At 43.5% G+C, this 21350-nt stretch overlaps 1 protein-coding gene and 1 long non-coding RNA gene across 20 annotated transcripts in view; both read right to left on the bottom strand.

Moving 5' to 3' along the window:
• Positions 1-21350, bottom strand: part of TNS3 (tensin 3) — a 338104-nt gene that overhangs the window by 30386 nt on the left and 286368 nt on the right. The window lies entirely within an intron of this gene.
• On the bottom strand, positions 6416-15456 carry LOC122458866. Its single transcript, XR_006279166.1, has 3 exons — positions 14283-15456; positions 8075-8982; positions 6416-7776 (listed from the first exon to the last, which is right to left on the bottom strand). It is a non-coding gene; the product is annotated as an uncharacterized LOC122458866 (long non-coding RNA).

Here is a 21350-nt window from a genome sequence, read left to right as displayed (position 1 = left end):
CCCTTCACAAACAGTTGAAAGCATCTTACTGCACCTCCGCTAAGTTCATAAGGAACCAATCCAAATTACAAACATTATTTTTTTTCTGAGAACAGTGTTATTAAAAGAGATGAATTGGGGCTTGATGCTCTGCTGCTTCAGCCGTCATTTGCACCTGTGCAAAGCGAGGACATACTGGTGGGTGTAAAGCACCGTTATCCTGATGTAAGTAGCATTTTACAACCACTTGGCACGAGCATAAGGCAGTAGAAAACCAGACCCTCCCGCCAGCAAAGACTAAAGTGAGGTCTCTGTTCAACTACCCTCCTGCCCCATACCAATGTAGCAAACTAAGCACTTCCCATGAAAGCAGCTTTGTTTATAATTCAATTAAAAACAAGCCTGCTGAGTATCCTGGCTGTGTCCACTATTGTCTGATTTGGTGTCTACACTCACAGCACCAGCTGTTAACCCTTTTAACACAAGGAACCCCGCATCCATACAGTATTGTAGATTCTGTGGATTCCCATACTCCTGAGGATACATCATAATAGCATCTGTTCACCCCAATGCATTGGTGCTTCTAATCAAGTGCACCTGCTGAATCTATGCCACTATATCTCTTAGCACAGTGACAAGTTACAGTGCAGTTCTACTTAGAAAAATGACACTGAAAAATTGAATCTCATGTATTGTGTCTCAATGAATTCAGGTCAAATCTGCACATCTTACAAGTAAAGAGATGGTTTTCATAATTACCAGTCCTGCAAACTCATCCTGGGATCTGAGAGCCAAACTATTATACATCACCCATAAGCAAAACCTTTACAATTAGAACTTAGATAAGAATTGTGCTGCTTTGTGAGCCAGAACAGAATTCAGTACTTACCCATAGCTACATTGCCCCTGCAATGCTACCAAAACTAAAAAAGTAGTAGGGTTCTTTGAGTTACAGGTGTAAGTGATGACTCTGAATCAACACTGGGAGATCTACTGTGTAAGAAGGTGCTGTGTTTCACAGTCACTTTTCAGAGCAGAACCATACTTCAAACTGAAACCATTCAATCTACAACAGCACTGCTTATAAATCTCTCTCTGTTAAACAACCTATAGTGACTCAACCCAACCCAGTGACCAGTTGAAAAGATGTGGTGATCCTAGCAGCATTTGAATAGCAGGGCTGTCACTACCTCAGCTTTTTGAGGCCGTGGTCCCACAATGATAGGGGAAAGAAAAAACCCAGCCAGATTCAGCCAGATTCTGCAGATTCCTTATGCTTTAACTCTTTGAATAGTCCATTTCAGTACTACTCAGTATGAATATGGGTGCAGAATCTGGCCTCTTGTGACTGAAAAAGCTAGGCCAGATCCTCAGCTGCGCAGACAACTGAGGTGAGTGGTGGGGAAAAGGGCTCTAACCATGCCAGCTCTCTGCTTCCCTGAAATTGGGCTGGCTGAAGGCCTAAATGTCCCTGGCGCAGCCTAAAGGCTGAATGGATGGGAGATATATGGCCCTAAAGCATCCTGGGAATTGGTTACAACCTTAAGCAATGAAACTACCTCCAGCTTTAAAGGACTGTACAGGGATATGAAGCCCTGTATGATAATTTGCAAGTTTTGGCAGTCAAGTCCGTTTCTTGATCCGTCTTTCATCCATCCAATCAGATAAAATACAAAAATACAGCCTTATAAAAGAGTCACAGAAAACCATGTCAGAGGATATTTACTCAGAATATCCCTGTATCAATAGCTTCATTTTGAAGGCACATGGAAATGTGTTCAGTAGCTCTATTCTTCCACTATTCACATTCAATCTGATGAATCCATTCTTTTAGATAGATTTCCTGCCAAACCCTCATGCACAAAGAATAAATTTAGGACATAAAGAGTGTACAAGAGCAGCTAGGTTTGATCAGATCCTGTACCCTGTAAAAGTCATTTTTTTTTGTGGACATTTGTGTTCCTTTAAAAAAAAAATACACTCCCCTTCCCAAGCACAAAGGCCACATTCCATGAGCTGATATTTTTCTTTCTCCCAATACTCCTTCTGTTACTGGAGAAGTATTCTCAGACTTTCTTCTTCCCTTTGAAATCTGTCTGAAAAAGGAGCACAATACTCCTCTGTGTTCAGCACACAGACTTCAGATCATTTGCAGCTTGCTTTCCAGATGGCTCCAGCTCCCAAATGGCACTGCCAATGTGCTGAGCACAACAACTGCCATGTGGAGATAATCGTGGAAGGAGAGGGAAGGCAGGGGAGATTACTTGAAGATGGTAGGCTTCAAGTCTCCCTCCCACACCTGGGAATTTCAGGAATTTCTATGACAGCGTTTCCTATCTCTCTGCTGACACAACTTTTCTTTACCCAGGAGACCAAAAGGTTACAGATGGTCACATTCCATCTCCAAGATCTATTTTTATTATTCATTCAACAAATTACTTCAAAGGATTGTCTGAACCTCTTGTGGGAGTCTTTGACAGGGCTGAAGTGTTGATGTGTGATGCTTACCAATTATTTTTAATATGCCATAATAGAGGAGGAAAGGTATAGCAGGGATTCAGGAGTGCCAGGGCACATTAGCTCCATTTGCTGTTTGAAATTAACCAATAAAACAACTTACCTAGGGATGTGGTGGATTCTCCACCACTGCAAGTCTTTAAATCAAGACTGAATATCTGTCTAAAAAGATATGGCACAGCTCACACAAAAGTTTGATGCAGAGATAACTGGGTGAGATTCTCAAATCTCTTTTACGCAAGAGGCCCAACCAGATTATCAAAATGGTCCCTTCTAAGCCTTAAAATCTACTGGGGAAGGAAGGAGATGTACTTACACCAGAGAAATGAGAAGGAGCTGGCTGCATCAATAGAAGAGGAATGGCCAGAGAGAGGAGGCAGATATGCTTGAATGGATCTCATTGAAAGACAAACGTCTACCTAGACAAGATACTGCTAAAGGCTGGGGGAAAGGGAAAAGGAGGAAAGTGTTTGGATAGTGAAGTTCATCATGCATCGTTTCAGTTCCATATGGTATGGAACTGAACTGTCTAGCATCTATTTTGCTAATGCCTCAGTGAAGGGAAAGACTAGCTTTTGCAGGCCTTTTAGAAATTGTGTGCTTTAAGGAGATGTTTGGAGGTGAGACAGGAGGAAGATTCCAAGTGCTGGGTGTGCATAGCATGGAGATAAGAGTTGGAGAAGATCTAGGAAGTGGCAATTTGACAAGTGGACTGGACAAAGTGAAGGAAGTGAGCAGAAAACAAATCTATAATATTGTTTGGGGGCATGTCTACACTACAAACTTAAGTTGACCTATGTTAGGTTGACTTAGAACCATTATTGCGGCAGTTTGTGTCAATACTACCCTTGTTCTGTTGGTGGTGTGTATACTCACGAGGAGTGTTTCCACCAACTTAAGGGGGAGGGGCTCTCAGCTCCACCTGCAGCTCCCTGCTGGGAACTCAGTTGCCCCGCATGGCTCTCGGCTCCACACTGGGAGCATGGCTGCGCCCTGCCCCTGGGCTTTTGGCTCTCCACCAGGAGCACGGCTTTCCCGCAGACTCTCAGCTCCCCGCTGGAAGCCCAGCAGCCTCCTGAGCTCCTGGTGGCGAGGGGGTAGCCTCAGTACAGCTGGGCTCCTAGGGGAGAACAGGGAGTCTGGAGCCCAGGGGGCATTAGAGCTCCCAGCAGGGAGTGGGGAGCCTGGGCAGCAGCCTGGCTCGGAGCCGGGACCTCCGGTGGCAGCCCGGTTTGGACCAAGGATGTAGTACAGACACGGACATAATGAGCTCAATGTAAGCTGCCTCACATCACCCTAACTCTGTACTGTACATCAGGTCCGAGTGTCTGTGTAGTGGCAGCCCTATATTTAACATTTCTGCTTCACCCAGCTTGTGCTGCGTTGTAAAGCGTAACAGCAGAAACAATGAATTAATGACAAGAGGATTTCGCCTCCCATAACAGTTCTTCTGAAAGCTGATACAGTGCTAAAAACAAAATTGGCAAGACTTGGTTTTTTTGTGAAGTTAAACAGCTCCTTAGCAACCCATAGAAAGCTCACAGGGAACACCAGAATTAAGACTGTAGCATGAATGGAAATAGGATGGAAAAGGTGTGTGGGTAGGGGGAGATCCACTTAGAAGAGACAGGCTGTCTCATTCACAAGGCAGCAGATTACCAGATACTATTATTCTGAAGTTCTTCTGTTGGAGCCATTTCCTATTTTGCTATCTTCTTTCCTGTCCGCCAAACATCAGAATGTCAAATATCAGAACATACTGGACTATGCTGCAAGCGTCTCTTGTTTGTGCCAGATTCATGGGTCAGATCCTCAGCTGGTGTAATTAGCTTTGCTAATTTACACCAGCTGTGTTCTGGCTCCATTTCCCAACAAGACATAGTGTGCCAAATTAATCTCTGGTGTAAACCCCATTGACTTTGGCCTCTTCTATATTTATAGCATGGAAAACAATGACAAATCAGCTCTAAGAAAAGATGCATATGGTCTTTTCTTTCAAAATTTAAGCTGTCAGGGAATGGCTTTATAGCCTCTCCAGCATAACATGTGTTGCTCAAGAGTCATCTTTTCCCATTTAAGTGGCTTCCACCTTTCATTCAGGACTAAACAGCCCCCTGACTGACTGAAGTGCTGTTGTCAGCCAGCTTTCATGCATTAGTTGGAAATGTCATAAACACAGAACAACATCTGAACAAAATGCCTCTCCTACAGAGTACACCAGCTAATTTACTCAGTGTGGTCAGTGGTTTAAAAAAAAAGATATGCGTGAACTTGAACACTTCTGCATTTTCCTGCTCCTTGTCCCCAATAATAAAGTTAATTGTTCCCTATTCTTTACCTTCCCAGAAATTTTGGTTTTTGAATGTTTTCTGAAAGGCTTATAAATGATCACCAGGCAGGATGCTAACCAAATAGGAACCTTTAGATGGTCAAGTCCTGAGATCCTTAGCTCAGTTTTCTCTCAGGCTAGGCTCCCAGTGAAGCTGCCACTGTCTGAATAAAATTCAAGTGAGTAAACATCTCAGTATTTAGCTTACTGTATGTAAGTTTGTGATAGAAGCAGCTAGGATGAGGTATGTAAATTTATCACACTATTTATTCTTAGCAGAAAAAACAAGCACCCAATAACCTCGTAAACACAAGTCAGATTTTATGACATGGTAGCCGGATATTTTATACTTCAAATCATGAGAGCAGCAGAACTGAAAGATTAGCCTTTATCTGACTTTATTATTTAAAAAATTTGAAAAAAAAATTAGAAGTCTACAAGATCAACCCAAAACACTCCCCTACCCAAACAAATGGTTTCTCTGTGTTCACGAGTAAAATACTCTATAAATGTAACTATCTCTTTGCTTACTGTTCACATATCACTTGCCTAAGACAACGAAAACAGAGAAATGCCATGAAGTTCAGTATAAGATCTCGGTTTCAGAGTAGCAGCCGTGTTAGTCTGTATTCGCAAAAAAGAAAAGGAGTACTTGTGGCACCTTAGAGATTAACAAATTTATTAGAGCATAAGCTTTCGTGAGCTACAGCTCACTTCATCGGGGAATACATCCGATGAAGTGAGCTGTAGCTCACGAAAGCTTATGCTCAAATAAATTTGTTAGTCTCTAAGGTGCCACAAGTACTCCTTTTCTTTTTTGAGTATAAGATCTAGTTTTGCTTACCCAAAAAATATCATGTAAACATTACTAATTCATAGGAAGATTTGAACTCTCACTCGCGCTTTTTTTTTTTTTAAACAAATCAAACTTTGAGGATTAAACTAGGGGCCAGTATTTCTAAATTGACAACTTTATTGACTGCCTAATGTGGAAGGATAGTTTTACAGAGAGATGTGGGGAGGAAACCGTGGCTCTGCAGCATGCTACCTCTTCCTCTGAATCCATGAGAAATCCCTCCAGCCAAATCCCATAAATTCTGAGGGGGCATAATGGATGGAACCAGAATTAGGCCATGTCTACATTACAGAGTTAAGTTCACTTAAGTTACGTTGACAATCATAAGACATTTTAATGACATCAGTTGTGCATGACCACACAACGCTCCTTGTGTCGGTGGAGAGCATCCACAGTCGTTGCTCTTGCATTGAGAGTGTGCATTGCATTGTGGGTAGCCATCCCACTGTGCAACTTGCCACCCTCTGCCGCTGGGAGCTCTGGAAATGGATCGTGGTGCATCATGGCGGTGTGCTTGCCATCCCATTATGCAGTTCTTTCCATCTCATCATTCCATGGGCTTCTGACTTTGTTTCGTGCTGTTTTTCAACAGCCCTTGTAAACTATGTGCCCCTCATCTCTGCCTGAAAGCACTGCTCCTGAACTGCTGAGCAGTCTGGCGATGAGACTTATGAACACAATATGGCTGGTCCTGCAGTATTTCATGAGCTGTGAAACAGAGAATGAATCAGTGGTGCCTGCCCTGCTGTCTACCACAGAAACAAACAATTCAAGATTGATGCTGGCATTCACCGAACAGTTACACATGGAAGATCCTTGGTACTGGGCTCAGGAAAAAAGCACTGAATGGTGGGATTGCATTGTGATACATGTATGGGATAACCAGCACTGGCTACAGAACTTTCAGATGCGCAAATCCACCTTCTTGGAACTGTATGCGGAGCTCTCCCCAGCACTGCTGTGCAAGGACAGCAGAATGAGAGCTGTCCTCACTGTTGAAAAGCGAGTGGAGATCGCTGTGTGGAAGCTGGCAACTCCAGACTGCTAGCAGTCAGTTGCAAATCAGTTTGGAGTTGGAAAGTCCACTGTGGGGGCTGCAGTGATGCAAGTATGTAGGGCCATTAATCGCCTCCTCTTACAAAGGACTGTGACTTTCAGAAATATGCAAGAAATAATTGATGACTTTGATACAATGGGATTCCCTAACTGCGGCAGGGCAATAGATGGAACACATATCCCAATTTTGGCCCCAGAGCATCTTGCGACACAGTACGTCAACCAAAAGGGCTACTTCTCCATGGTCTTCAAGGCACTGGTGGATCACCGGGACTGCTTCACTGACATCAATGTGAGGTGCTCAGAGTAGGGGCATGATGAATGCATCTTTTGGAACACTGGGTTGTAGAGGAAGCTACATGCTGGGACTTTCTTTCCAGACCAGAAGATTCCAATGGGGGATGCTGAAATATCCATAGTGATCCTGGAGACCCTGCCTACTCCTTGCTCCTGTGGCTTATGTTTATATGATACAAATAAAGAGTCAATTTGTATCAAAGAATAAAGTTTAACAACAGGACATAATATAAATGTTTTGTCAAACAGGGGACATGGAAATGAGGAACGGTCTCTTGGTTACGGCTCTCACAGCTGAGAGTAACTGCAACTTTCGTTGTGAAATCAGTACCTGGGGGGGAGTGGAAGGGGTTCTGTGAGGGACCGAGAACATGCGCGGAATGTGGTGGGGGAGTTTGGGGAGGGCATGGAACAGAGTTTTGTATTGGCTGTAGAATGACCCATGCATGGATGTGATCTGACTGCAGCATGATGTGGGACTTGAGCATCTCTGTCTAGCCCTTCAGTAGCTTTATCTTCTGCTTCTGCCCATCTATCATCCACTCCTGCCCTTATCTCCTTTCCAGGCTATCCACCCTGAATTTTTCATTAGCTGTCTCCCTCCACGCTCTTGTTTCACTATCTGCTGTATCTGTTGACTGCAGCACTTTACAAAGCATGTCCTCCTTACTCCTTCTGATTCATCACCTTCTCTGACTGAGGGGCTCCACCGGTGTGGAGGAGTGGGTCCTCAAGGGCACATCTGCAGAAACCAAAGAAACAGTGAACAGACACAGTATTGTGAGTGTGCTCACAGTCGTGAATCACAAAATTTACACACACCTCTTTCTCACTGTCCCTTGGCTAGCACAAAGGTCAGCCCCACACATGGCGAGTTCGGGGGGAAGAGGGGAAATTTCCAAGAAGGGACAAAGGGTCTAGGTGGTTTGCGAAGGGGGTTACTACAAATGCCTAGGAAGACTATTCTGCATATTGGCACCCTTTTTCATAGGCTAGGGTAATCTAACTTAATATCTCATTCCTAAGGGATGCAACAGTACCTCTTCTGCATTCGTGTGGCTTCAGACCGGCTTCATAAGCTGCTTGCCTGTATGCCACTCTGGTCTCTGCAGAAATAATTGCCGTGTGGCATGGCAAAGTTTCCTACAGCAGGGAGAGAAAGAAGGCAGATCTCCCAAGAAACCTGCAGCAGAGTATCAGTTTCCTGGAGATCTCTATGGAGAATTCTCGGGTCATCCCCATGTACATTAACAAACTTTTCTGCCGGGTCCCCACTACAAAGATGCATAGGCTCTGTTGTTAATTTCTGTCCATTATCTCTTCTCTACCATATAACACAATAAATGAGAGCTCGATTTCCACACACCATGTAGCATCAAACAAAGTGAGCACTTACCGGAGCTCCCCTCTCCTGCATCACGTATGCCAGAGTGGAAAGCCGGGATTGACTAGATCCCTTCCGAGTGGAAAAGAGGTCCTGACTTGCCATGCCACTGGATGACTCTGCCGTGTACTCCGCATCGTCCTCCAGCTCCACTTCCTCCTCCACTACTTTGCCTTCAGGGTTGAGTCTGCTGGTTGCTGGCTCCAGTCCCCCCAGAAGTATTCATGAGGCTCTTGGTGGTGGAGGTGGGGTTACCGTAGAGGATGGCATGTCTCCGGTGCCACACTAGAGCAATGATAGGTTTCCCTTGTCTTCTGGTACGCCAGCCTCAGCTCCTTGATCCCTTAGCATGGCACTGCTGGGTGTCCCTTTCATGCCCCTTCTCTTGCATGCCACTAGTGATCAGCCCGGAGGAATCAAAGTTCCTACGGCTGGAGTGAAACTGAGACTGGACAGCCTTCTCTCCCCAGAGACCCAGCAGATCCATCAGCTCCAATGTATTCCAGGCGGGAGCGCGTTCGTTGCGGAAAGCCAGCATGGTCAGCTGGGAAGATATTGTGTGAACTGTCCAGGCCGAGGAAACAGGTATAAGGATTTCAAATATTCCTGGGCCTTTAAAAGGGGAAGGAGCGCATACCTGTGTTCCTTCAGGGTAGCAGAGTTCAAACTGCTGACCAGTTGTCAGGATGGGCATTGTGGCCTGGAAACCAATTAGGGTGACATAACCAAGCCTAGTGTCTATGCCAGTCGTTCTCAACTGACTGCACATTGTGGGCCGCACACCAAGCCTAGTATCTATGCCAGTGGTTCTCAACTGATTGCACATTGTGGGCTGCAGGTGCGGGCCACAACGTGTTACATGGGCTGCAGGTGCCGGGTGACAGGGCAGCGGCAGCTCTGACCCTTGCTATGCCAGGTGGCTGGCTGCCCACCCCAGTCCCCGAGCTCATGTGGCCAGTCGGCTGCCCTACATCCCCACCACGCGGGGTGAGTGGGCTGGCTGCTCGTCCCCGACCCCGCGGCCAAACCCCTCCGCATCAGGCAGCGGGGCAGGGAACCCTGCGCACTCTGCCAAGTGGGGTTGGTTGGCTGCCCCGGACCTGGACCCCAGAGCTTACAGGGCTGGGCGGCTGCCCCAGACTTCTGCCACATGGGGCGGGGCGGCTTCTCGCCCTGTCCCCCAGCCACGTCGCTGCCCTAGACCCCAGAGCTCACCCAGCATGGCGGGACAGCCCGACTGGACCTCTCTGCACTGGCAGCGGGCTCGGACACCCCCGCGCTGTGCAGCTGGGAACCCGGGACTCAAGGCATGCAGGCGGCCTTTAGCACACAGCTGAGCTGGACTGCAGCTGTGTGCTAACTGGGCTGCAAGCAGACTGAGAACCCCTGGTCTATGCTGACGCTGCATCACTCTATATCACAAAAAGCCCTATGAGGCTTGTTGGGGTGGTTTTATATCAGCGTAGCAGGGGAGTTACATCGGCGGGAGGAGCATTTCAGTGTGTACAACTCCACTGTTTTGTCAGCGAAAGCTGACTTTTGTTGATAAAACTGTAGTGTATGAAAGGCCTTAGTGAGAAGCTGCTCGTTGCGTCATGCTTCTCCTAATAGCTGTAAGATGCCATAGGTCAGGCCTTTTCAGGACAAATATTTTTGTGGCCTCAGAGTGTGGCCACCAACTCTTGCTGGTGACTGCTCTCACACTTTTTCCTAAAATATGTAATTAGCTTTAGGAAAAATAAATATGCACCTATACACATCCAAATCGTCGTAATTTATTTATTGCTACCTAGTAAGTCCATTGTGAAAAGTGATATTAACAAACATACAAGTACCACATCACAGCGGACTTATTCAGCCCTGGCAAGCGTGGGGATAAATTAAGCCCTGGATGGGGGTGCTACAGGAGGCAGCGGGGAGCTGAAGTCTGAAGCTGCACAGCCGGAGCCAGGGACTGGAGCCCAAAGCCCCACAGCCAGAGCCTGCCATCCCAGGGTTAAAGCCCAAAGCCTGATCCCCACTTCCACTGGGTACCTGTTCCTCCAGCATTGTGTCCCAGGTGTCTCCAGATGGGGGCAGAGTCCAACCCCTGCTGGAGTCCCCAGCAACCAACACCAAGGCAGGGCATCCAGGAGCAACAGAGAGGGGGAGGGGCCACTACTTTGCCCCCCCTCCCCAGGAGGCTGTGGCCACAAGAAAAGCCCCTGGTGGCTGCATGTGGCTAAGGTGGCCGAATTTGAGAAACACTGCATAGGTAATAAGAAAAGGCACCTTAGACAAGTACTCCTTTTCTTTTTGCGGATACAGACTAACACAGCTGCTACTCTGAAACCTGCATAGGTAATGTTAGTCAGACAAGAATTTACCATGTGTGGAGGGGATTGCAATGCACCTTCAGGAGCTGAAGCTATGCTACCAGGAGGGAGGTTTCCGGTTTTCTCTGTATGGGGGGTTTGTGAGAATAGCTCTATTCTCTGTTGCTCTAATCTGGAATCCAGTGTTTTTCATGAATAGCCTCAAATCCTTCTGCATGATTGCATATGTACTTTCACAGAGGGTGATAAGTCACCACCCAGGATGTCCACTGTGGGTTTGTTTTTTTTTTATTGTTTTTAAGTAACTTTCCCCTTCCACCATGTTTTACCTGTCAGAAGGGCAATCAGACCCTAGATCAGAGAAACAATACCTCTCTTGATCCTTGCATACCAGGATTAGCATCAGAATTAAGTAGCTCCAGAGTACTTCTTTCCTTCTTTTTTTAATGCCAAATTCAAAGTTACTTGTGAAAAGAAAGATTTAAAGCTAACTGCAAGCCCTGCCCCAAGGAATGAAACACCCCTGTGTGATGCACATCCGTCTCCTCACAAGGGCCAGCAAAACTAGGAGAACCATGGGAAACACAGGTTTAATAGCCACAAAGTAACCTCATTGCTCTAGCAAGACCTCCTGTAGTAAAGATCTTTGACTTCATGTTATTATTTACTGTCTGTGGCAGTCTAGAAGTGCCTAAACTGCTAGGAATGTTCCAAACAAAGTCATGGGGGCTATAGTCACCTCTGCCTTATGCCACAAAGGGGGCTGTAGGGTCCCTCAAAGAAATGGTCTTGGCATAGTGCAGAGCCAGCATAAGATGGTTCTGTGTCACCTTCCGCATGAACCTCTAGTGAAAGGGGGGAAGGCTTAGAGAAAGAGTGGGTGTAGTCGGGGCACTCCTATTCCCCAGTTATTCCTGGGTGCTGTAATGGCCTATCGGACTGATACCAGCCAGGACCAAGTTAGAGCAGGCTCTGATGCTGCTCTAACCTGTATGGCCCTCGGTGGCCCCAGGATCAGAGAATGCATTGCCTTCCTCCTCAGTCCCTGTCTGCACTAGTTTGAGCACCCTCACAAAGATGAAACCCTGCCCCCCAATAGTCCTGCCTTGAACAGTTTTCAATCCAACTTTTCCATTGATTAAATAAACCTAACACTGATAAATGTAGAAGATACACTACTTACATTGTTTAACTTTCTTGTAAATCACAATTACTTGACCTACTGTACTATAGATTTAGACTAAAATACCACAATACCATGAACTATATTATGTCGACTAAAATAAATACAAATGAAATGTATGATCCGAAGCACAGCATCTTTAAAGCATCAAGCACTATAGCATACTTTCACTAAAGTCGCTAATTTTAGTTTTTGCCCAAACATACTATATATATTACAAAAATTCCTGCCCAGAAGCTGAAACAATCAGCTGCACGCCGTCTGCTCAGGAACTTGGAAGGAGGCTTGCAGATGCTCAGCTATTAACTTAAGTGCAGCCTGGCTGTTTTAGGAATGCAGTCATTTGCCAAGGAATCTCCCCGAGTTGCCAGGTCACTCCTTAGATGTCAAATGTGATGTTTACTATAGCACTCCTCATTAGGAGAGGGCCACTTGAGCAGCTGCCAGTCTACAGTGCAAAAACAAAATCAGTAACACACTGTTTTTAATTCAGGGAAGATTATTCGTATTTGAGTAGAGATTAAGAAACACATTAGACAAGATCATTATTAACATGCCTGCACTAGATCTTCACCAATCAGCAGAGCAAACTAGCCAGCTACTCTAAGAAAGGACAGGCTCATTCCATTCTTATCCTTTTGTATTGTATATTGGAACTTCACATAGAACCACATCACCATATAAATGTTGCCACATGTCTTCAGAGCTGCCAGAACCACATAAAACCCTGAAACGGTGCTTCAAGTGTTCAGAAAGTTGTGAATTAACTTGCCCTATTCTTAGGGGGGAAAAAAGGAATATAGTAATCCTTCTCTCATATATGAACAAGCAGCCCACGTGAAGTACCGTATAATATCCAGGCTAATTCTGCTCAGGTCAACTCCATGCAACCTGTTAACTTCAGGGGGGTTCCTTGGGTAGAAACAAACAGCTGAATCAGGCCTACTGTGGGCTACATTTTCAAGAGGCAACAGTTTTGGTGTGCTCTGTATGAATCCACCTGGGTTTCTGCAGTTGGTCTCCTAAAAAAGGGAGGCAATGATTTTCAATGGTTGCTTTTTAAAATTCAGGGGTGAAACAATAAAAGCATACCTTATTTCAGTTTACATTTAGCCCTGTATACTACAAGAACAATTCTGCATTGGCAAGGAAATGGACCAGATGAACTACCAGATCTTTTCTACTTATTTCTAATGTCTGAGATTCTGTGATTCAATCTTTCCTTCCTTCTGTGTTTACATTGGGTAAGATCCTGCAGTCCTTATACAGGCAAAACGTCCATTGACTAACTACAAGTTTTGCTTAAGTTAGGACAGAAGGAGCAAGCCCTTTTTTGTTTTGGCTAATTCTGCTCAGTGATGCCCCTCACACCACTAACCAGCAGTTGCACCAAATGCCCAAGCACATCAAGGTTTCTCTGTGTCATAATGAAGAATTGAGATTGGAAGCCCAGAAATAGTTACACAAAACATTTTATACAGAACTCTAAATCTAATTGAAAAGATGGCTGACGCCAGAAAAATTATATCAACATTTTGATCAAGAGTGGAAGCAAATTGTTGTTCTGTTTATGATGAGAGAGAAGAATAAATAAGTAACGTGACTCATTCAGGAAAGAGGATGAAAAATATCTACACTTATGTTTATGCACTTGTAATATTTTTTAAAAAGTCAGCTCACTTTTCACTTCTTTGAAGAGTAATTCAACACCAGTATAATCTTGCTAGGGAAGCTTCGAGGGAGGGCTTGGAATCAGTCTGGACAAAGTTTTTGTAAGTACTCAGCAATTATCCCTGTTCCAAACAGTCCCTGTTTTTTCTGTTTAGACCAAAAACTGGTTGCACAAAATTAATCTGTACTCCCCTGGGCTACTCCATTGATTCTAATGGACCATTGTTTGTTGTTTACATTGACAAAGGATTTCCAGTCATGAAACTTTGCAACTATCTCAGTGGACTCCAGATATCACCACAGAGGACTGTACATTTAAGACGTAACTCTACCCTCTGGTTTTGTTTTTGTTTGTTTGGGGTTTTTTGGCAGTTTGCTAAAGATCTTGAAGTATGCTGTGTGTAATAAGCGCCATACGATCCACACCAGCTCTTGCAAATGCCTGAAAACTCACAGGAAGTGTCTCACAATGAATAGCTTAACCAGAGATGCCAAAGCCCTCTCTTTCCCCCATCCCCACTCACATGTATACATACATACATACATACATACGTGCACTACCACGGAGATCATATTTCAGTGCCTGCTGCGCAGTTTTAGGAATTTAGCCAATGAAAGAAGCTGCACAAAATGCATTTTTGGACAGAGGGGACAAACTGAAAAGCAAGAGGGAGAGGAGGAAAACAAAAACCTACCTATGGAAGCAGTCATGACAGAGATTCGGGTGGTGGAAAACTTTATGGGAGAAAGAAACAACAAGGAGCTCCCTTCTTCTGAACCAATCTCTTTGCATTCTTTCTTCGCTTTAAGAGAGGGCAGCAGCAGGCAAGCTAGCTCCTCGAGTAAGCAGAGACTCCAGCAAAGATACTCCCCATATAACCCAGCAGTGCCTTCCCATTTTCTTTCCCCAGTGCAATAACCCTTACGGCAAAGAGGATTCCAAGTCTCAACCGAGGGAGGCGGGGGGGAGAAACAGGCTGTTGCTCTAAATCAAGTCATTCAGCTAAAGACAGACAAGACAGAGTCCACTCCATCCAGATGGAAAATAATTCACTGATTGTTCCTGTTAGCTTTGCTGCTTGTGTCCCAGCCAGACTGCCCATTCAGTGCATTCATGCTCTGGTGACTCCACCTCATTTGAATTTGACTTTTTTTTTTTTTTTTAATTTCCCCCCTCCCTCTCCAGCTGACACACACATAGCTTTGTTCCTCTGCCTCCCAATCTACTTCCTCCTGTCAGCATGCAGCACTGCAGGTCAAAGACCCAGATGGCCCTTTGGGGATTACTGCTCCCTGCCTGTTTCTTCACTGCCCCTTGTACACAAACCTGAAGTGGTTTTTCTTTATTAAATTGACCCCTGGTTCCCTGCCCAACTTAACTTCACAGGCACAACTTTGTTTCTTCATTGGAAGTGTAGGGGTTACCTTCAAAATACAGCTGGCACCTACAGCTGAGTGATTATAAAAATCAAAACCCAGCTGTTAAATATTACCAAGTTGATACTGATAAATTTAGCATCACCAAGAGCTCTGAATATGTTTGACTCACTTCCCAAGATTTCTCAAACAAAACACCACGTGCAATCCTAACATCTAATGTCACCCTATTATTGTTCACTGCAGCTTTTTATTTACAGACCAGGAAGATCAATGGGAAACGGTGCAGCGCTGCAATGGGCAGCACACTTCCTCCTTAGATTGTTCTTCTGTGTCCTAGGGCACCACATTTTCAGAAAGGATGAATATAGGAAATGACTTGATAAGGGCAGAAACAAATATGAGGATTTAAAACTTTCCTGTAATGAATCACTTGACTGCATTTGACTGGTATAGAACAGCTGAATGTTTTCAACATACTTTTTAGTCAACTTTGATAGTCTGGAAGTACACAAATAGCTTGATTACATGCACCAGTACGGGTGAAACTCCTACATTCAAATATGTGGGAGTTTTGTCTACATAAAGTCAAAAAGAATGGACCTAAAATGTACCATTATTTTGCAAGAATACCTATGATTTTTGTTGTTGTTGCCCACAGCTGCTATTGTTATTACTTGTATTGTTCTAGTGCTTCGGGCCGCTCCCCCACCCCATCAGAGATCACCGCCCTAATATACTAGGCGCTAACAAAACCGAAGTCCCTGCTATGAAGAGCATAAGTATAAAATAAGGGATGACAGATAGATGCAACAAAAAGAGATGGTGGGGTGGGGGAGGAGGAATGCATAGGTTAATAATGTAGCAATTGTTGGCCATGTCATCAATGACTTTGGTTAATTACACTTTCATTTCTCTTTGTTTTGGATATTTCTTGATAGACAAATATCGCTGAATACACTTCAAATTCCTATAAACAGAAATTATTAATGAAAATTGACCTTTGTAGAAAACGTTCCCTGGCTTTGCAGGAAAAGCTTAGTACTCACAGGGAATCTTTGGATGTCCTGTTTCCTTCCGGTTTTCAAGTCTTAAGTATTCTAAAGGTTAAAAATCCTTGGAAAACCTGCTTACTCAGCTAATCGTGAGCACTGGGCTTAGTACAATGACTCATGGAAGGTGAAATTTAGACTTGAGATCAGTTTTGAATTTTTGTGAGAGACCAACAAAAGACTGGATTTGTGCAGAAAAGGTTGGTCCTTAACGTGGGGGCAAATGTAAAACAAATTAAAAAAATACCATTAGAATTACTGTAATACTTCCTTATGTTACAGGCGGGGCTCATAGCATCACCTATTGCTAAGGTTGCCTGACACTTCCCATTACAAGACCTGGTTTCAATTAACTCTAGTTTGTATGTTTGTTTGTTTTCAGCTATAACTTTGCCACACTTAAACAGGTTGGGCTGAAATTTTACATGCAGGGTGTCAGACTTATTTTTTGTGTTTCAAAATTTCAGTCAAAATGATTCAACCATTTCCAAGAACAAAGGTAGGGAATAATCAAATCAAATGAAAAGTATAATCAAATTGTTTTACCCATGTTAAAAAAAGCTGACAGCCTTTTTTTTTTCAAACTCCTCTAGCACTCTATGCTTTAGAGCAGGGACTTGAAATTTTGCAGGTAGAAGGAAGCCTTTGTGTCAGGGACGTGCCCTTTGCTCTGCCCATATCTGGCCAAGTAATAAGGTTTGAAAAATTACAATTCACACATGCTTACTTGAGACTTCTTTGACTTTTAACAGCTATAATCTTTGAAGATTCCATCCGAGCATACTCTATCCCCACACAGCTCCAGTGTGTGACTGGACTGTTCATGCATCATCTCTAACAGAGTGAATAAGCATGTTACATCCAGTTGAGGGCTACAGGAGCAAAGCTGAATCTCCCCTGTGACAGCTGCTTCACGCCAGAGTGTGGCTGGGCACAGGAACTGAGCGCAGGGAAGCCTCTCTCTCTCTCTCTCTCTCTCTCTCTCTCTCTCACTAGAGTGTATGCATTATGAGATAGTTTTTTTGCATAATCCCATACTTTTTTTTCTACAGGACCTCTGTGGATCATGTAATTAAAGACTGTACCATAATCCATACATACAAGGGGGCCAAACTGAGGCTGTGGGGCAACCTTAATTCTGGCATTTGCTAACTTTTGAGTGCTTGACATTGCAAATTTAATATTGTTCTATTAACATTTTTTTAGCATATATCTCTATATATACAGCTTTCATATAAAGTTCTCAATGTGCTTAATGAAAAGGAGTACTTGTGGCACCTTAGAGACTGGTGCCACAAGTACTCCTTTTCTTTTTGCGAATACAGACTAACACGGCTGCTACTCTGAAATGTGCTTAATGAAAGCTTCACAATGTCCCCATGAGGGAATTATTATTATTCCCATTTTACAGACAGGGAAACTGAGGCACAGAGTGGTTAAGTGAGTTTCACGTGGCCACCCAGGTTAACTGTGACAAAGCCTGGAGTTCTAACTCCGTGATGCTGTACTCTAACAACAAACAAAACTGGACAGGACCAACAGTTGCTGAATGCTCACAAATAACTTTAGTAAGAAGGGCATTCAGCAAATTAAAAATCTTAACTTTTAGTCCGCTCTACACTACAGATTTACCTCAGTATAACTATGCCACATAGGTATGAAAAATCCACATCCCTGAGCGATGCAGTTATACCAACCTAACCCCCGGGTGTAGACAGCGCTATGTCGACGGGAGGGCTTCTCTCATTGACATAGCTACTGCTTCTCACAGAGGTGGATTAACTATGCCAACGGGAGAAGCTCTCCCGTCAGCAAAGTAGCATGTTCACTGAAGTGGTGCAGCTGTGCCGCTGAAGCATTTTAACATGTGGAACTCCTTGCCAGAGGAAGTTGTGAAGGCCAAGACTATAACAGGGTTCAAAAAAGAACTAGTTAAATTCATGGAGGATAGCTCGATCAATGACTGTTTGCCAGGATGGGCAGGGATAGTCCCTAGCCTCTGTTTGCCAGAAGCTGGGAATGGGCAACGGGATGGATCACTTGATGATTAGCTGTTCTGTTAATTCCTTCTGGGGTACCTGGTATTGGCCACTGTCGGAAGACTGGATACTGGGCTAGATGGACCTTTGGTCTGACCCAGTGTGGCCATTCTTATGTTCTTATGTAAGAAGGGATACATCTGTAAACCACCACCACTATCCAGACCTAATACTTAACCATAAAATTACACATGCAGCCTTGAATTGTGCAGACTTCCTGAACGGGTAACATGAATATTTAAATAAAGTATCCTTTTGAAATGGTAACTGGTTTAAAGAGCATGTTTTCTCCAATGTCTTTCCAGTAATTTCTTCCTCCTTCAACTTTTCCTCAGGCTGCATGGTTACCTGAGATGACACAGAGTTGCTGAAAGTGTCACATCACAGAAAGCAGTCTCTTCCCAGAAAATCTGGAAAAAAAAATCTCTATTCTTTGCAAACCACAGAAAAGGAAACTGTGGTTTCCATGGATTTTTGTTTAATATAAGCCCTACATGTAGGGATTTATGTAAAAATGTTCATTTCTTGTGTCTGTTTTATAGTAATTAGCAAGTGTACTTGAACAAAAACAACCAAATTTGCCCCTGGTTTAAACACTTCATGGTCATCTGCTCACTGCCCCTGCATTTCTGCTGAACTGGTTCAGTTCTGAATGAAGCTTTATTCCTACACATCCAAAATTAGTAATATATAGTGGTAGGAAAAAAAAGTAGATTTAGTTCCTTCTTTAGCGTGCACCCTCCCCCCCATACATATACAAGAAGAAAGAAATATATACACACAAAGGATACATTGTGGGGGGGAGGGGGCCGAACTCCCCCAAATCAAACACTCCAGAATCCCAAACCAGACCTTTGTTATGGGCCAAACCCAGATCTAACCATCTCTAAATTTTTTTGGGGGGGGGAAAGGGTGTTGTGTTGCAAATTCACACCCAAACTTTGTGACTTGATCCCATCTTTATTCTATCCCCCTCTATCCAGTGGTCATCATTTGTGATTCCTCACATCCAGCATCACCAGGTGTAAGTGCAACAACATAATTCATGTTATAATGTAAGCCCCTATGAGGGATCATGTTCTTCTTGAGACTGTGATGTGGAACTACAAAAGGGAATGTGTGTTCAAATACAAATCTTTTCAGATAGCAAATTGTTTACATAAAAAGAAATCCTCTAACACTTATGACCTGCAAATTGACTGCTTTATCTTATCACATGATTTTTAGAGGAGGTGAACACCTACACCTGCCAATGAAGTTAATGGGAATTTAGTGTGTTCAGCACCCGTGAAGATCCTGGTGTCTGTCCCGCTCAGTCTGAGGCTCATTAGAAATTTATAATAACTGCAAAAACATCCACCAAGCTATTGCTGATGTGTTTTTTCCCCCGGTATACAAGATAACCATGAACAACTTTCAGCTGAGTAAAGCTGAGCACTAGTCCTTCAAAGCTGGCCTTCTTTTGCTCAGCTGTTTGCCTTTCTACCTGCTGCTTTATGCATCCCTGGCTTAATGGAGTAATGTGCAAGATGCACTTTTAGCAAAATACAAGACACGTTGCTGTTTGACAGGTCTCCTCTAGCTACCAAGTAGGAAGTGGATTTTTTTGACTCCCTTTTCTCCCTTCGTGTGCTAATAAATCATAGTTAATAATTTGACTTATAACTCTTCAAATACAGTTGTTAGTCCAGAATAACTCCTAAAAATAACTGTTGGTGTGCAAATCATTGTGGATTTTCATTATGAATATTTGATAAGCAAACTATGTTTGCTAGATCTGTTGGTCTTGCACTGAAATAAGTGGCCAGATTTTCAAAAAGCTTCAGTGTGGTAGAAACTAAAGTTCTTTTTCCATTATTATGCTTTGATTTTTCATGTAGATTTTGGGACTGGATCTTGTAGTCACTACCGTAGCAAGAATGCTCATTAACTTCAATGGGAGTTTTGTCCCAATAAAGAGAGCAGATTGGGCCCCTTCATTTATGTTGCTCTGAATTTTCATTGCAGTGTACAGATTAAGCATACCTAACTGGTAACAGGTTCCCAAAATATGTTTGCATGGAATGAGAACTGATAAAAAAAATCAGCTTCCCAAACTCAAAGTAAACCTTTAAGGTTCAAAAGAGTATGGTTAATTTCTTGTCTTTTAATTTCAAATTTTTGTTTCTGTTGGAAATAAAACACTACAAGAAAAAAAAATCTCATGTTATTTCTGACCAATCCAAAGCCATTGAGTGCTGCAAAACTTAAAAGAAAAGCTACTTACGAAAGATTTTCAGTTGTTTCCAGAACAATAAGACTTTGATAAACTTCAGCTAGCCTTTTGCTATGATTAAGTGTGGTATTAGTTTCATATTCAACACATCTTCTCTTGGGGAACTACATTTTACATGGTGAAGTTGTTGAATCCCTAAAGAGATCTTAATTCCCCACTGTTTAGTTAAGTGTTTCCGCTACACAGATTTTATTAAAAAACAAAACGCCTAGATTTTGTTGTCATTTACAAATATGCAACTCTCTATAGATTCAGTGAGAGTAGCATCTGCATAAGACAAAGCAGATTTTGGCCCAAAGCATTTAAACAGTCTGAATGATAATTGCTTTCCCTCAGGTTTTGCTTACTTAGTAATAGTTTAGATCCTATGGACCAATTTAGTTCTTGAGTTGAAATCACTGATGGGGTGGACTTTGCAACAGAAAGGTATACCAGCACAGATGTTGAGTTGATCTGTCCACAGGTCTAAGGAGTTTCTCATTTGAAGAGGAACCATAATCTGTCTGACTGGAGAATAGATCGTTCCGAACCAACTCTGGAAGCAGCAGAGACATAGACTTGTTTGATCTGTCACTAAGGTGCAAGCTGTCATGTGTCGCAGGAGTTGAAGACAGCTTCTCATTGTGGTTCAAGGGCTCCCCATAATTGCTCATATCAGATCTGACAAGATTACAAATCTGTCTAAGGGAAAGTAGGATCTGGCTGTTAACAAGTCCAAATATGCCCCTATAAACTGTATCTTCCATACAGAGATTAATATGGATGTTTTTACATTCAGCTGCAGACCCAACTCCTGCAACAGAGCGAGAGGATATGTGAGTGGAAGACAGAACTGCTTCACAGGTACAGCCCTTGTGTAGCCAGTCATTGAGGTACAGGAAGACTAGAATGCTTCCTGCCTGAGTTAAGCAATGACTACTGCCACGACTTTTGAGAACACACTTGAGGTTGAGGAAAGGCCAAAGGGAAGTACTTGGTGTTGAAAATGATACTGTATTATAGTGAAGCATAGATATTCTC

Source organism: Dermochelys coriacea, chromosome 2, assembly GCF_009764565.3.
Source record: "Dermochelys coriacea isolate rDerCor1 chromosome 2, rDerCor1.pri.v4, whole genome shotgun sequence".
Lineage (NCBI taxonomy): Eukaryota > Metazoa > Chordata > Testudines > Dermochelyidae > Dermochelys > Dermochelys coriacea.
Note: the sequence above shows the minus strand (reverse complement) of the source record. Positions and strands in the feature narration are given on the sequence as shown.